At 25.2% G+C, this 14,906-nt stretch overlaps 1 protein-coding gene across 12 annotated transcripts in view; it reads left to right on the top strand.

Moving 5' to 3' along the window:
• Positions 1-14,906, top strand: part of LOC122500649 (forkhead box protein P1) — a 447,350-nt gene that overhangs the window by 91,548 nt on the left and 340,896 nt on the right. The window contains exon 1 of one of the 12 annotated variants that reach the window (XM_043609679.1): positions 3,168-4,182. The exons of 10 other annotated variants lie outside the window; for them this stretch is intronic. The gene's annotated coding sequence lies outside the window, so the exon portion shown is untranslated. Of the gene's footprint in view, positions 1-3,167; positions 4,183-14,906 lie in introns of those variants that run through there. One more of the 12 variants, XM_043609678.1, reaches the window with a different exon arrangement.

Here is a 14,906-nt window from a genome sequence, read left to right on the forward strand (position 1 = left end):
TTAGGTGGTTTTTTATTAAAACTATTTTCTTTAATTAATTACAGAAAAGGAATTTATCATTCGGTATTAGTTATTATTTAAAGGAAGAAGTTCTGCCTTTATTTTTTTTAAGAACTTCTTCCTTTAAATACTTTATTTCATACTTGAGAGTAAGAATTTAATTTGCGCAAAATTAATTGTCAAATGTTGATTCTACCGAAAGTGGTATTTTTTATACTTTAGACAAAATAATATTTACATTAAATGCGATTGTTAAACATTATTCCAGACACAAATATTAACAACTTTTTTTTAAGTTACAAGCCTAATACTGTCTGCTGTCCCTAAACTGGCCACGTGTGTAATGCGTACTGGTTGGAGAAGATTATCTCCAGTACGGTTTGATTTGAATTACACAAAGTGTAATTGACATTATTTTATTAAGAAACTCTCGAGTTTTTTCGTGCGATAATGCCTATTTGCTACGTCAACTAGCATTATATCTGTCTGTTGGCTTAAGGTCGAATTAACCTTGAATCTATAATATAATCCATATTGGAGAATGAATGGACAGAGATAGTGTTTTATAAGCATTATGTACATAATTGTCTATTATCATTGCTTCGAAATGTGCTTTGAAAATTGAAATACTTTGAAATGCCTCGAAATAAATGAAAGAATGGATCATGAGCTATATTTACGACAATTTTTAATAGTGCAATTTTACAAAAGGAAAGAAAGTTTATTGTCATATTATATTCTCCATATTAGTTTTGTTTTCTGATAGTGCAAGAAGTGCAGTTATGTTCTGATAAAAAGTGTGGTTATTCGCGAAACCGGAAAAAACAGAACAACTGTGAATTTCTATTTAGACCGAATTTTAAAAATCTGTTAATTTTTTGTTAAACTTTTGTGACAACAAAACATTTCATTAGTATTTGTCAAACTACATTATTTTAGTTATCCCGACAAATAAATTGTAGTTCAGGCCAGAAATATCTTGATAAGTTGATATAAGATGTTTTTAAGATGTTTAAGATGTTTTATGATTTAAAAAGATGTTTTTAATTACAAAGTTACTTAAAACATCTTATATTAAGATCAAAACTCCAACTAGGTTCGTAAATCCCGTAAAGGTCCATAAAATTGCTTAAAGTCCGTAAAAATCCGTTTTTTTTAAAAAAAGGTCCGTAACATGCGTAATTTTATTGAATTTTAGAGAAATTATACAAATGATTGCAGAAATTCAATTACTTCCATAAAAGTAATAAAATTCTTTGCAAAAATTCAATTACATATTTTTATAAATAATAAAATTTTTACAGGGATTCAATTATTTTTTTAATAATAAATTTTTTTTTAGGAATTCAATTATTTTTATAAATAATAAAACTCATCGCAGAATTTCAATTATTTTTAAAATATTTTTAATCAAATTTCTCGGAAAATGTAATTATTCTAAAAATTTTTATTAAAATTCGTCAAAAGAATTTAATTATTTAAAAATTTGTTTATAAACTTCTTTTTGAGAATTCAATTTTAAGAAACATTCAATTATTATTCAATCAATTATTTACTTTTGTATTTAAATAATTGAATTCTAGTAGAATTTTCTAATAAAAATTGATTTGAAGAAACTCAATTATTTTCAAAAATAATAAAATTCTTAGCAAAAATTCAATTATGTTCAAAATTTTTTTTTAAAATTCTCGTAAAAATTTCAATTTTCAATTTAAATAAGTGAATTCTAGTAGAATTTTCTAATAAAAATTGATTTGCATAAATTCAATTATTTTCAAAAGTAATAAAATTCTACGCGAAAATTCAATTATGTTCAAAAACGATTTTTAAAAATTCTCGTCAAAATTTCAATTTTCTATTTAAATAATTGAATTTTAGTAGAATTTTCTAATAAAAATTGATTTAAAAATTAATTTTAGTTAAAATTTTAGATAATAATAATAATAATTGAATATTAAAAGCAATATGTATAACGTGAATTTTTAGAAATAATTTAATTTTGAAATTAATTTCTTTGAAAAAGTTTAATTGAATTTTTTTTTATTATTTGAAGTTTTTATTTTCTAATGTACATTTAATTAAAAAAATTATTAAGTATAATTGATTAAAGGAAGAATTTTAGTAAAAAATTCTTGAAAATAAAAATTGAATTGAAATTATGAAAATAATTTTGATGAACTGACAGTAACATAATGAAAAAAAAATGATTTTATTTTGTCGAAGACTCGGAGTGATTGATTTCTTCATGTTTTATAGTTGTGAAAAAATTTAATTTACAGTTTTAAGTGAAATATTTTCTTTTCTGATTCGAACTGGTTATATTTTTGTTAATAATTTATGGTAAATGGTCCGTAATTTTTTATTTTTGGTCCTTAAAGTCCGTATTTTTAAATACTTTCACTGGTTCGAGCCTTGTAAGATACATATTTAGACTAGAAGCATCTTGATATAAGATGTTTTAAGTAGATGTCTTTAAGATGTTTAAGGTGTTAAAGATGTTTTATGTTTTTAAGATGTTTTTAACTACTACTTTTAGTAGTAGTTTTAACTAGCTACTTTTAAGATACTTCTTTTTGCAATGTAGTCTATTTTTAGCCTAAAACCAGATTGAATCAATTTTAGGACCCACAATCATGCTCCCTATAGCTAAAATTCAGTCAAAAATGCTTCTCATCCAAACGATTTTAACCAAAAGCGAACTTTTCCCAATTATCAATTTTTGCTTCCCATTCCTAATGAATGAGTGTTTGCCTACTATTTAATAAAGAAAATAGTATCCAGTATTTAGCAAAGAAAATAAAAGTTCGCAAACACCCATTTTTTTTGCGAACAGTATGTCATAACATCATATACAGGTAGATAGCAATGTTTTTGATTCCCACGATTTTAGTCTGCTTCCTATATGTATATGTATATCTACACTTAACTTTTTTTTCATATTTCTTTGTCGTGAACTTCAGTTTGATAGTCGTCACATTGACATGTGTGTGAGTGAACGTATACGTGTGGCAAGAAGGAATGAGAGAGATCTGGACTTGGGGTCATGTGGGTGTAAGAGAGAAGACGAATCTGTGACAAGGAGAGCGTCAAGTTTCGAGGAAGAGGGACAAGAGGAGGAAGTGGTAACGCGGCTCGCGGATCGTGGGTGAGAAGGGGATGGGGTGGGGAGATGGACGAAACGCGTAAACAGAGAGTCAACATGTAAACAGGCCACTCCGCGAGACAAACAACGTGGGGGCCGCGGGCTGTTCACCGAGCGAGGCTTTGCTTGCTCGGGTTTTGCGTACACGTTTGTTCGTTCGTTCGTCCGCTGTGTCGGATTTATAGAGAGATCTCGAGCAGAGCCGCGTCTCGTTTACCTTTTCTTACCCCGAAAAAAAGCCGGCTTTTTAATTGTTGCATCCTTCCTCTTGAATTCGAAATCGAAATTCTCCGATTAGTTCGGATTCGGATTAGTCACACTATCTTGGATTACGTTACTGGTAGATACAATACTAGATACAATACTAGATACAATATTAGATACATTACTAGATACATTACTGATAGATACATTACTACTAGATACTTTACTGCTAAATACATTACTATTAGATACATTACTACTAGATATTTTTACTAGATGCATTACCACCTAGTACTGTAATTTTTTTTGTTCCTTGTTTGCAAATTTCGATAGAAGGTTCTTAACCCTGTGTGTTTGGATAGTGCTGCAACACTTCGGAGGATTTTGTTTGGGGAGGGAAGGAAAGAAATGGGGAGTGTGAAGTGTTAGACTCTGGAGGAAGCATTAAGTCGTGTAGGTTAGTGTGTGCTGTCAGAGGTTAGTATCTATTGCGATGTGACGTGTGAAAATATGATGTGTATTGTGTAGATTGTGTTGGAATTGTGTATTTTCGGGGGAATAGATTATTGCAAGTGCAGCACACGCATAATTTAACAAGAAGGATATGTGTTGTTCCACGTGGATTGAATATTGTGCAGTGGATCGCTGGAGGTGTCAAGGTTGACGTATCGTTCTTTATGAGCCTGGCAATTCTTGATGAGACGACAAGAAGATCATTACATAGCTCGGCACTACCAACAGGTGTACGGACGCTGCATTACGTCATCTCGAATCATCCAATACACAGGCGTACGTAATAATACTTCATCTCTCGATTTCTGAGAAGAGGAATGCTTGTAGGTGGCCGCAAATTTTTTTCTTTATTGTTATTCTTTGATGATTATTCTCTTCTATTTACTTTTGTTTATTTCTGTTTAGTTCTGTTTCTTCTGTTAGTTCTGTTACTTCTGTTACATCTGTTATTTCTGTTAGTTCTGTTACTTCTGTTACATCTGTTACATCTGTTATTTCTGTTTCTTCTGTTAGTTCTGTTTCTTCTGTTAGTTCTGTTTCTTCTGTTACATCTGTTACTTCTGTTACATTTGTTATTTCTGTTACTTCCGTTTACTTCTATTTACTTTTTTCAACTTTTTATCATTGGGTCGATTTTTTGTAAATAACAGTGAATAGAAGCAGTAACAGAAAAAAACAGAAACAGTATAGACAGTAACATAAGAAACAGTATAGACAGTAACAGAAAAAACAGTATAAACAGAAAGAGAAAAAACAATGCAGACAGTAACGGAAAAAAACAGCAGAAACAGTAACAGAAGAAGCAGTACAGACAGTAACAGAAAAAACAATATAAACAGAAACAGAAGAAGCAGTACAGGCAGTAACAGAAAAAACAGCACAAACAGTAACAGAAGAAGCAGTACTGCTTTTTCCGATAGGAACAGTACCCCAAACATCAGTAATTAAAAATTAAAATACAAGAACTAATAAGTTATACAATCATAAATTATTTACACTATCAGTCGTATTTTCTAGAATAGAGACAGAGAGAGAGCAGATATTCTTTGATGAAATATATACATAATAGAAATCTTAGTGACAAACAAGCTCTGCATGATTTATTATCGGATTTTTGCTCTCGTACACTTTTATTCCTATTCCAGTATAGAACAGATTTATTATTATTTCTCATTTTTTTTTCCTTTTTTGGTATAGAACTTTTTTACATTCTCATTTCACATGAGAAGATATTTAGTTTTGTTTTTGGAAGATAAATCAAGAAATAATTATAGAGGAAATTATATGGGAATATGTTATGTGTTTGCTATATGTTAGAGCGGAGACATTATTTTCTCTGTAAGATTAGAGAGATACACACACGTGAGCACGTGCAAAAGCGTGCTGTGTCTGCTAGATGGCATCGAACTCGATTAATTGACCTTGGAAATAAGAAAGCCATCATTATTTTAAAAACAGAAGGAAAAAAAATACATTTTATTATGTTTATAAATGAATCGATAAAATCAATATTTGTAATATAGGGTTTTTCGTTGTTTGCGATCAATGATCAATTTATAGCAATAATCATATAGTCGAGTTAGAAATTGGAATTTCTTTATATGTAAATGACATGATAACAATGCTATTAATCATATTTAACAAGAAAAGCCTTAATGACAAATAAAGTTCTAGTCTGCTGGTATGCTATATTCTGGTAGGCTAGCATTTTAATACCTGTGGTTATCATAGAGCATTGTAAGGAAGTTAATAAGTGTAATTTGTGGGACGTAAATTATTTAGTGTCCCAGTTTTTGTGGTAAAACATCTTTGAAGTTTAGGTACATGTTGTTTATGCAAGTATACATTACAATCATTAACGAATTTTAATAAGTATTTAACCCCTCTGTTTATGTTGACTTCTCCCCACTGTATTGCTTTTAAATCTAATCCCCCCCCCCTCCATTCTCCAGGTGACCGATTTTTTTATGTCCCACAGAAACAAAAACTATTTTCTTGAGGTTTTTAGAAATCATGTCACTGATTTCACGTCTTTCATTCTCTTCGGAATAAAAAAATCCACTTCACGTGAATTCAATTATTTTAATAAATAACAATATTCATCACAAGAATTCAATTATTCTCAAAAGTAATAAAATTCAATTGGTTTCAAAAATTTTAATAAAATTTATTGTAGAATTTCAATTATTTCCAAAAATTTTAATAAAATTAATTGCAAAATTTCAATTATTTTCAGAACTTTTAATAAAATTCATTGCAAAATTCAATTATTTTCAAAAAATTTTCTTAATTCAATGATTTTTAATATTCAACTATTTTAATAAAACTTCCCAAAAGAATTCAACTATTAAACAAAAATTTTGATAATATTCTACACTAGCATTCAATTATTTTCCAAACAAATAAAAATTTCACAGGAAAAAAATTATTTTCATAAATAACAATATCACAAGAATTCAATCATTTTCAAAAGTAATAACTACCTTATCAATTTTTTGTTGTTTAAATTTAATTGACTAAATAAATCGAGTAGGTAGAGAGTTAGATAAATTATTTTCGCGAAAGAAATTTGCAAAAAAATTTTAATTATTATTAATTTATTCAATAAAGTACCTTTCTTGAAAATGCAATTACGAATGAAATCTTTGTCATTTGGCATAAAGATCTATTTATAAATTTTCCCACTTTGAGTGCACATTTTCCTTTGAATTCACATATTTTTATCTTGATATGGGTTGAGGAAACAAACGTCAAATATCTTAGCGAGCATCAAGAAACAGTTTCCAGGATGTATGCTGTAATATATGTAGAGAACAACATATGCAAGAAACATGAATCTGATAGGCTGTCTCCACGTACATATATATGATATAAAAAAAATATCCATCAATAAATTAACACTCGATATTAGATTTTTAATTGAAAATCACCTCTTTTTGTTTCTCTATGAAAATGATGTAAAACTTTTTTCTTGAAAGGGATTGCATTAATATAACGTGGCTCGAAAATAAGACATTCAAAAGCATTTGAAGCGAGTAAACAGTTTCGGTTATTTATAGTCAACCGGAGCGCAGACTTGTAAGGTGCTTGAATCTTGTGCGAAGAAAAGCAAGAGGTTTAACTCTTTGCATTAAGAATTTTGTCTTGTTTTTTGCGTATTTAAAAACGGGAATTTAATAAACAGAAAAAATTGCGAAAAAATTGTTTCTCTATCACAGTAAATCGCGAGGTATTAAAAAGTGTTGCATATTAAATTGACACTAAAAAAAGATTCAAATAATCAATTTTGGTGTTATTTTTTACAATGAATGAAATTTTAGTTTATTAAATTTTTTTATAACTATAAAACATGAAGATATCGATAACTCTGAGTTCAGAGTGATTCGACTCGGAGTCATCGATTTCTTCATATTTTATAATAATTAAAGATGACCGAGTGATAGAATCATTATTTTATATTATAAGAATATTATACTTCTTCAAAAATATTTTCATTATTTCAATTCAATTATTATTTTCAAAAATTTTTAACTACAATTTTACTTTATATCTATTGTTTTTAATAATTTTCGAAAAAGTTCTTTGGCAATTTTCAAATCCGTTTGTTTACAAAATTCAATTTCACGAAATTTCAATTATTCCTAAATTCTTTAATTAAATGCATATTAGAAAATAAAACCTTCAAATAATATAAAAGAAATATCAATTCAATTTTTTCAAAAAAAATTCATTTCAAAATTCAATTATTTCTAAAAATTCACGCTACATTGCTTTTAATATTCAATTATAATCTAAAATTTTAACTGAAATTCATTTTTATGAAATGAAAATCAATTTTTATTAGAAAATTCTACAAGAATGTAATTATTTAAGTGCAAAAGTAAATAATTTATTGAATAATTGAATGTTTCTCAAAATTCAATTCTCATAAAGAATTTTATTAAAACTTGCATGAACATAATTACTTTTTTTAAGGAATTCACTTATAATTGTATGAAAAATAATTGAAACCTTTTCCAAATTTAATTATTTCAAAAAATTCACCATATAATGCTAATATTTTTTTTTTCGTATTTTTAACTAAAATTCTTCTTTAAATGCATTATTTTTAATAAATTTTGAAAAAGTTCTTTGAGAATTTTCGAATTCATTTATTTACAATTCAATTTTACGTGAAATTTCGATTATTCGGAAATTCTTCTATTAAATATACATTAAAAAATAAAAAACTTGAAATAATTTTAAAAAATTTCGATTAAGTTTTTTAAAAAAAATTAGTTGCATAGAATTTTTAATTAAAAGTATGAAACATTCAAATTTTTGAAGATTTTAATTTGAAACCTTTACTAAATTCAATTATTTCTAAAAATTGCAATTTTATTTGTAACTTCTCCAAAATTCAATTATTATCTAAAACTTAAACTGAAATTAATTTTTAAATCAATTTTAATTAAAAAATTCTACGAGAATTCAACTATACATAATTTTATTAACAAATTTTTAAATAATTGAATCCTTTTTGTCGAATTTTATTAAAACTTTCATGAACATAATTATTTTTTTCAAGGAATTCAATTATAATTGTATGAAAAATAATTGAAACGCTGCGATGAGTTTCATTATTAGTAAAAATAATTGAATCCTTAAGAAGAATTTTATTACTCTTGAAAATAATTGAATTTCTGCAATAATTTGTAACTTCTCTAAAATTAAATTTTTTTCTAGTGTTTTTAACTAAAATTCTTCAATGAATCCATTAGTTTTAATAATTTTTAAAAAAGTTCTTTGAGAATTTTCAAATTCATTCGTTTACAATTCAATTTTATAAAATTTCAATTATTCGAAAATTCTGCAATTAAATATTTATTGAAAAATAAAAACTTGAAATAATTTCAATAAAAATCCTATTAAACTTTTAAAAAGAATTAATTCTACAAAATTTTTTGTCAAAAATATGAAAAATTAGGAATTTTAATGATTTTAGTTTAAAACTTTTTCAAAATTTAATTATTTCTAAAGATCCACGTTATAATGCTTTCAATATTTAATTATAATCTAAAATTTTAACTGAAATTCATTTTTAAAACCATTTTTATTAGTAAATTCTCTACGAGAATTCAATTATTTAAATACAAAAATAAATAATTTATTAATTTCATGTTCCTTGAAATTAAATTCTCATAAAAAATGTTATCAACAAATTTTTTAAATCATTAAATTCTTTGGAAATTAAATTCTTTTTTTAATAAAATTTTTAAGAATAATTACATTTTTCGAGGAATTCGATTAAAATTGCATTAAAAATAATTGAAATTATGCAATGAGTTTTATTATTTATGGAAATAATTGAATTCCTAAAAGAATCCCTGTAAAAATGTTATTATTTATGAAAATAATTGAATTATTGCGAAGAAATTTGTAAAAAAAAATTTGTAAATAATTGAATTGCTGTAAAATTTTTTATTATTTTTGAAAATAATTGAATGTTTGCGTAGAATTTTATTGAAATTTTTCTTAATATTGGAATTCTTTTGGAAAATTTTATTGAAATAGTAGATATTGAAAATCGTTGAATTTTAGAAAACTTTTGAAAATAATTGAAATTTTGTAAAATAATTGAATATAAGAGAAGAATTTTATTATTTATAAAAAGAATTGAAATTTTGACGAGAATTTTAAAAAAATTTTGAACACAATTGACTTTAGTAACTATGTTACTAAGTTAGTTAGTAAGTTAGTCACTAAGTTAGTAACTAACTTACTAACTTACTATTCTCCCTGGAAAAGCTAAATTCGTTGAATTTTTCCAAATCGTTGACTTCGGTGTTTTATTTAAAGTAAAATTTAATTAATAGTTAAAAATAACACCAAAATAGATTATTTAAATCCTTTCTGGTGTTAATTTAATCCTAGATGGATTAAACTGTTGCAGATTATTTTAATCCAATCTGGTGTTATTTTAACACTTCACGTTTTACTACGTTATAATTTCTATAAAATAAACATTATTTCTATTAAATAAACATTCTCTTTATAAAATAAACATATTTATTTTATTTTAACACATTTTTGTCTTTCGCGTTTTCGGATATGGGAAAAATTAACTTTTGTGTGATTCCTATTGTGTTTAGTCCTGGAGATTACTTGTTGTTTTTTTTAATAAACACACAAAACAGCCTCTGTGTCTAAATGGTGATAATTTTTACCAACTGTCGACTGCTCATATACATATTTATTTTATTTACTTGTCTCTGTTGTGTTTTTATCTATAGTTTGACTCACTGATGACTCTCGAGTGGAATTTTTTTCTATTTCTGTCAAGTATTATAATACTGCGCGAGGCAGTTTTATTCTTAACATTGTATTAAATTCATCCAATGTATTTATGATTCTTTCGTAGCAGATCTTTACTATTAATAATAGTCATGTTATGAACTTTTCGATCGATCAACTGAGTTCGAGTTCGCAGTCCTATTTAATACTCTTCGCTGTATATATTCGAACCTATTGCGTTAGATGTCTATATATTATGTATTTTCTACATCTTTGGATATTTAAAAATCGAAAAAGTATTTTTGTTTTCTGGTGTCTTGATATTTATATATAGACATGTTTTTTTTTCTTTTATGAATTCAAAGTACAATTGATTTCCTAATATTTTTAAATCGTCTTCGCTTATTAATTAATTGTGATAAAAATATAGTCGAGTGTATTTGATTGGATGTTAAAAATATTTATGTTTGCAAACAGGTTTTATTATTCTACGCGTGGTTCCTGAAATTCTTCTCCAAATTCCACTGTCATGTATATCGTGAATCATTGTCTATTGAGAAACTTTATTCATAAAGAAAAAATGACCCTTTTTGGTAAAAAAATTGTTTGGTTTCCTTCTTAAATTTTTCAATTATTTCTAAAATTAAGAAATCGATTATGAATTCGATATGTTTAGTTTTTTTTTAGTTTATGTTTAGTTGGTAAAGCAGTATTTCTTCCATGAAATTTGAAGGTGTTGGAAATTCTGAGAATTTTGATGTTAATATATAAACAATAATTATTGTGGCGAGTATACAGGCTCATGTAAACAATTGATATAGAGTTGTGCGCTTTAAGATTAAACTGAACTCGCGATGCGTGCCGCATATTGCAGTACTATATTATCAAATGAAACTATTGTCGGCTGTTATTAACAATGAGTTGTTATTAAATCCTGAACCAAAGAAGCAAACGTTGTACTACCAAATTAAACCAGCGAAAATTATTATTTACATATTCGCAATTCTAATTTTTACAACTAGTGTACTTGAATATTTCAAAACATGTTATCACAATAACAAAACGAAAATTATACATTAAGAACGAACTCAATTTGAATTATTTTACAAACAAAACTTTATTTTGAAAATAATTTAAATTTAACTTATATTTAAATTAAAGTTTGTTTTTAAATTTATTCTATATTTATTATTTATTTATTATTTATTTACTTCTTAATATTTTTTTATTATTTACAAGGTTGCCATAGGTCAGGGAATTCAGGGAAAAGTCAGGGATTTTTATTAAAAGTACTGGAAAAAATTAAATGCTTAGAATTTATAAGAAACTTCTGAATTTTTGAAAAAAACTTTAAATTTCTTCTATTTTTGACAAGAATTCAATTATTTTTATGAATTTAAATAAAATTCATTTCAAAATTCAAATATTTTCATAACCTAACAATATTCATCTCAAGAATTCAATTATTTTCAAAATTAATAAAATTTTTTTCAGAAATTCAATTATTTTTAAAAATATAAAAAAAAATTTCGTCGTGATTTCAATTATCTTTATAAACAGTAAAATGCTTTGCTGAAATTTAATTATTTTCAAAACTTTTAATAAAATTCGTAGGAAAATTTCAATTATTTTCAAAAATTTTTCTAAATTCAATTATTTTCAATATTTTACTATTTTAATCAAATTTACCAAAAGAATTCAATTATTAAACAAATGAAAATTTCACAGGAAATCAATTATTTTCATAAATAACAATATTTGTCACAAGAATTCAATTATTTTCAAAAGTAGTGAAATTCAATTATTTTCAAAAATTTTTTTTAATTCAATAATTTGTATATCTATTATTTTAATAAAAGTTTCCGAAAAGAATTATTCAAGTATTTAAAAAAAATTTAATAAAATTCTACGAAAACATTCAATTATTTTCAAAAATAGTAAAATTCAATTATTTTTCAAAATTTTAATAAAATTCATTGCAAAATGTCAATTAATTTCAAAAATTTTTCTTAATTTAATTATATTTAATATTCGACTATTTTAATAAAATTTCCTAAAAGAATTCAATTATTTAAAACAATTTCGCCAAAGTTCTACACGAATATTCAATTATTTTCTAAAATAATGAAATTTTCACAGGAATTCAATAATTAAGAATAGAATTTGCATAATTTTTTTTTTTTAAAATCAATTCTTCGAAATTTTTTTTTATAAAATTCTTTGCAATAATTCAATTATTTTCATAAATAATAAAACTCATTGCAGAATTTCAATTATTTTCAATAAAATTTTAATCGAATTCCTCGAAAAATGTAAATGTTGTTTAAAATGTTATTAAAATTCCTCAGAAAAATTCAATTATTTAAAAATTTGCTGATAAGATTCCTTATAAGAATTGAATTTTAAGAAAGACTCAATTATTTAGAAAATTATCTATATGTGACTGTGCGCGACAAAAGGGACCTTAGACCTTTTGTCGCGGACAGTCATATTTTTGTATTTGAATAATTGAATTCTCATAGAATTTTCTAATAATTCTGTAAAATTATGTGTTTTGAAAAAGTTTATTTGAATTTTTTTTTTTTTGAAATTATTTCAAGTTTTTATTTTCTAATGTATACTTAATTGAAGAATTTACGAATAATCGAAATTTCACGTAAAATTGAATTGTAAAAATAAATTTGAAAATTCTAAAAGAACTTTTTTAAAAATTATTAAAAATAATTGATTTAAATAAAAATTTTAGTTACAAATTTTAGAAAATAATAATTGAATTGAAATATGAAAATAATTGAAAATAATTTTAAAGAAGTTACAGTAACAATATTATTATAATATAAAATAATGATTTTATCACTCGGTCACCTTTAATTATTATAAAAACGTGAAGAAATCGATCACTTCGAGTCAAAGACTCGGAGTGATCCATTTCTTCATGTTTTGCAATAATATTTTCATCATTTATTGATTTTCAAAAGGTTTGAATTTGAATCTTTTGAAGAATTTTAATTTCTACTGAAAAATAATAATGATTACATATTTATTTAAAAATAAAGTCATTGGTGTTTTTGAATAATTTGACATTTAAGGAAATTCGTAAATAAATGTAATAGAATATTTTTTCGAGTATCTAATAATTTTTAGAGTATGAATCAGAATATTCTTTAGGGTCAGGGAAAGAGTCAAAATTAGTCAGAAAAAAGTCTGGAAATCAGGAAAAAGTTTGGAAATTAGGGAAAAGTCAGGGAAAAAGAAAATTAAATATTTGTGGCAACCCTCAGTTATTAATTATTTCTTTTGAGGGAAGAATAAAAAATACGAAGACAAATAATAATGATATTAGCACTACGGTTCAAGGAACACAGACAGAGTGTTTAGAATTAACTCTCCATGCGAAATTGATCTAATTTATCACAATGCATTTAATTAATGGCGCAAGTAATTGGGGAAACTCGAAGGCTCAAGGAATATGGGTAAGATAACACTTAAGATGTTAGCACATCCAATGACTCAATTAAAATCAGATATGTCACTCTCCAAGGAGGTCAGAATGTGAAAAGCATTCATTGATGCAAGTGCAAAATGACTGCTGCCTCGCCTCCTATATACTTAATATCGCGTCCTAAACAGGAAATCCTTCTTTTAGGTAATTGCATGACTCAGTTCAATCTAAAAATGACTGAAGCCCGTTCAATTGATCAATTACCGGACTAGTGAAGTAACCTCGATTATAACGAATTTACTACTTTCAAGTCCATCTTTCAGAAAAGTTCCCAACAATAAAAATAAAATTAAAAACTATAAAAATACTTTTTTTTACAATTTTTAACTCTATAGTTGAACATAAATTGTAAGAAAGTAAATAATCTTTCCCATATCGTATGATTCGATATTGAAAATACATGTCCCACATTTTTATTGTATTATAAAAATACCCACGTCGAGACGATTTAATAAATTACGCATTACTCCATATGTATTTCTAAACCTTCTCCAAATTCCAATAATTGCCGATAAATACAAATTTTCGGATTCCGTCACGTACGTGTATAATATTTATTAATAAAAATTTTCAATTACTCGCTGAATATTAAATATTTCCACTGCAATAAACTTCTACAAAATTTTTTGTTAACAATCCGCTATTTATATTATAACAATGTATTTTAAATTATACATATTTGTCATATTATATGATATACAGCTATAAACAAATAACCGGGAAATAATATTGGGAATACCTATTAATCCTGATCAAATTTTCGAAATTCTTCAGGGGTTTGTGACATATTTTTTTTTCGACTATGGAATTTGTACATATATAAATGTAAAAATCGAATCAACCATTGTAATTTGATTTTCAGAATTTTGTTTAAATAAAAGTACATAAGGGAAATCATGTACTAAAATATATGTAAATTTTTTTTTTTTTTTTTTTTGAAATAAAAAGTTGATTTTTTGATAATATAAATTTATTTGAAAAACACTTTTTTATAAATTTTTTTTTTTATTTTTGTATTTAAGAAATAAGACTTTTAGAGGAGAAAAAAAATACAGTTTCAGTATATGTGCCGACAAAACTCTCGAGCGAATTTACCCACGGTCTATTTTCAAGGGGTCATTATTAAAGTCCCTCATAAAACGCACTGTTTTAAGCAAGGGGAAAAAGTAAATCTGAACACGAATCATCCCGTTTACATCAACACACTAAAACTTTTCACATTACGTTCATATAATTTTTCTTTTTTTCTTTCTTTTTCTTAAAACTTGTACC

This window comes from Leptopilina heterotoma, unplaced genomic scaffold (genome assembly GCF_015476425.1).
Source record: "Leptopilina heterotoma isolate Lh14 unplaced genomic scaffold, ASM1547642v1 Lhet_19, whole genome shotgun sequence".
Lineage (NCBI taxonomy): Eukaryota > Metazoa > Arthropoda > Insecta > Hymenoptera > Figitidae > Leptopilina > Leptopilina heterotoma.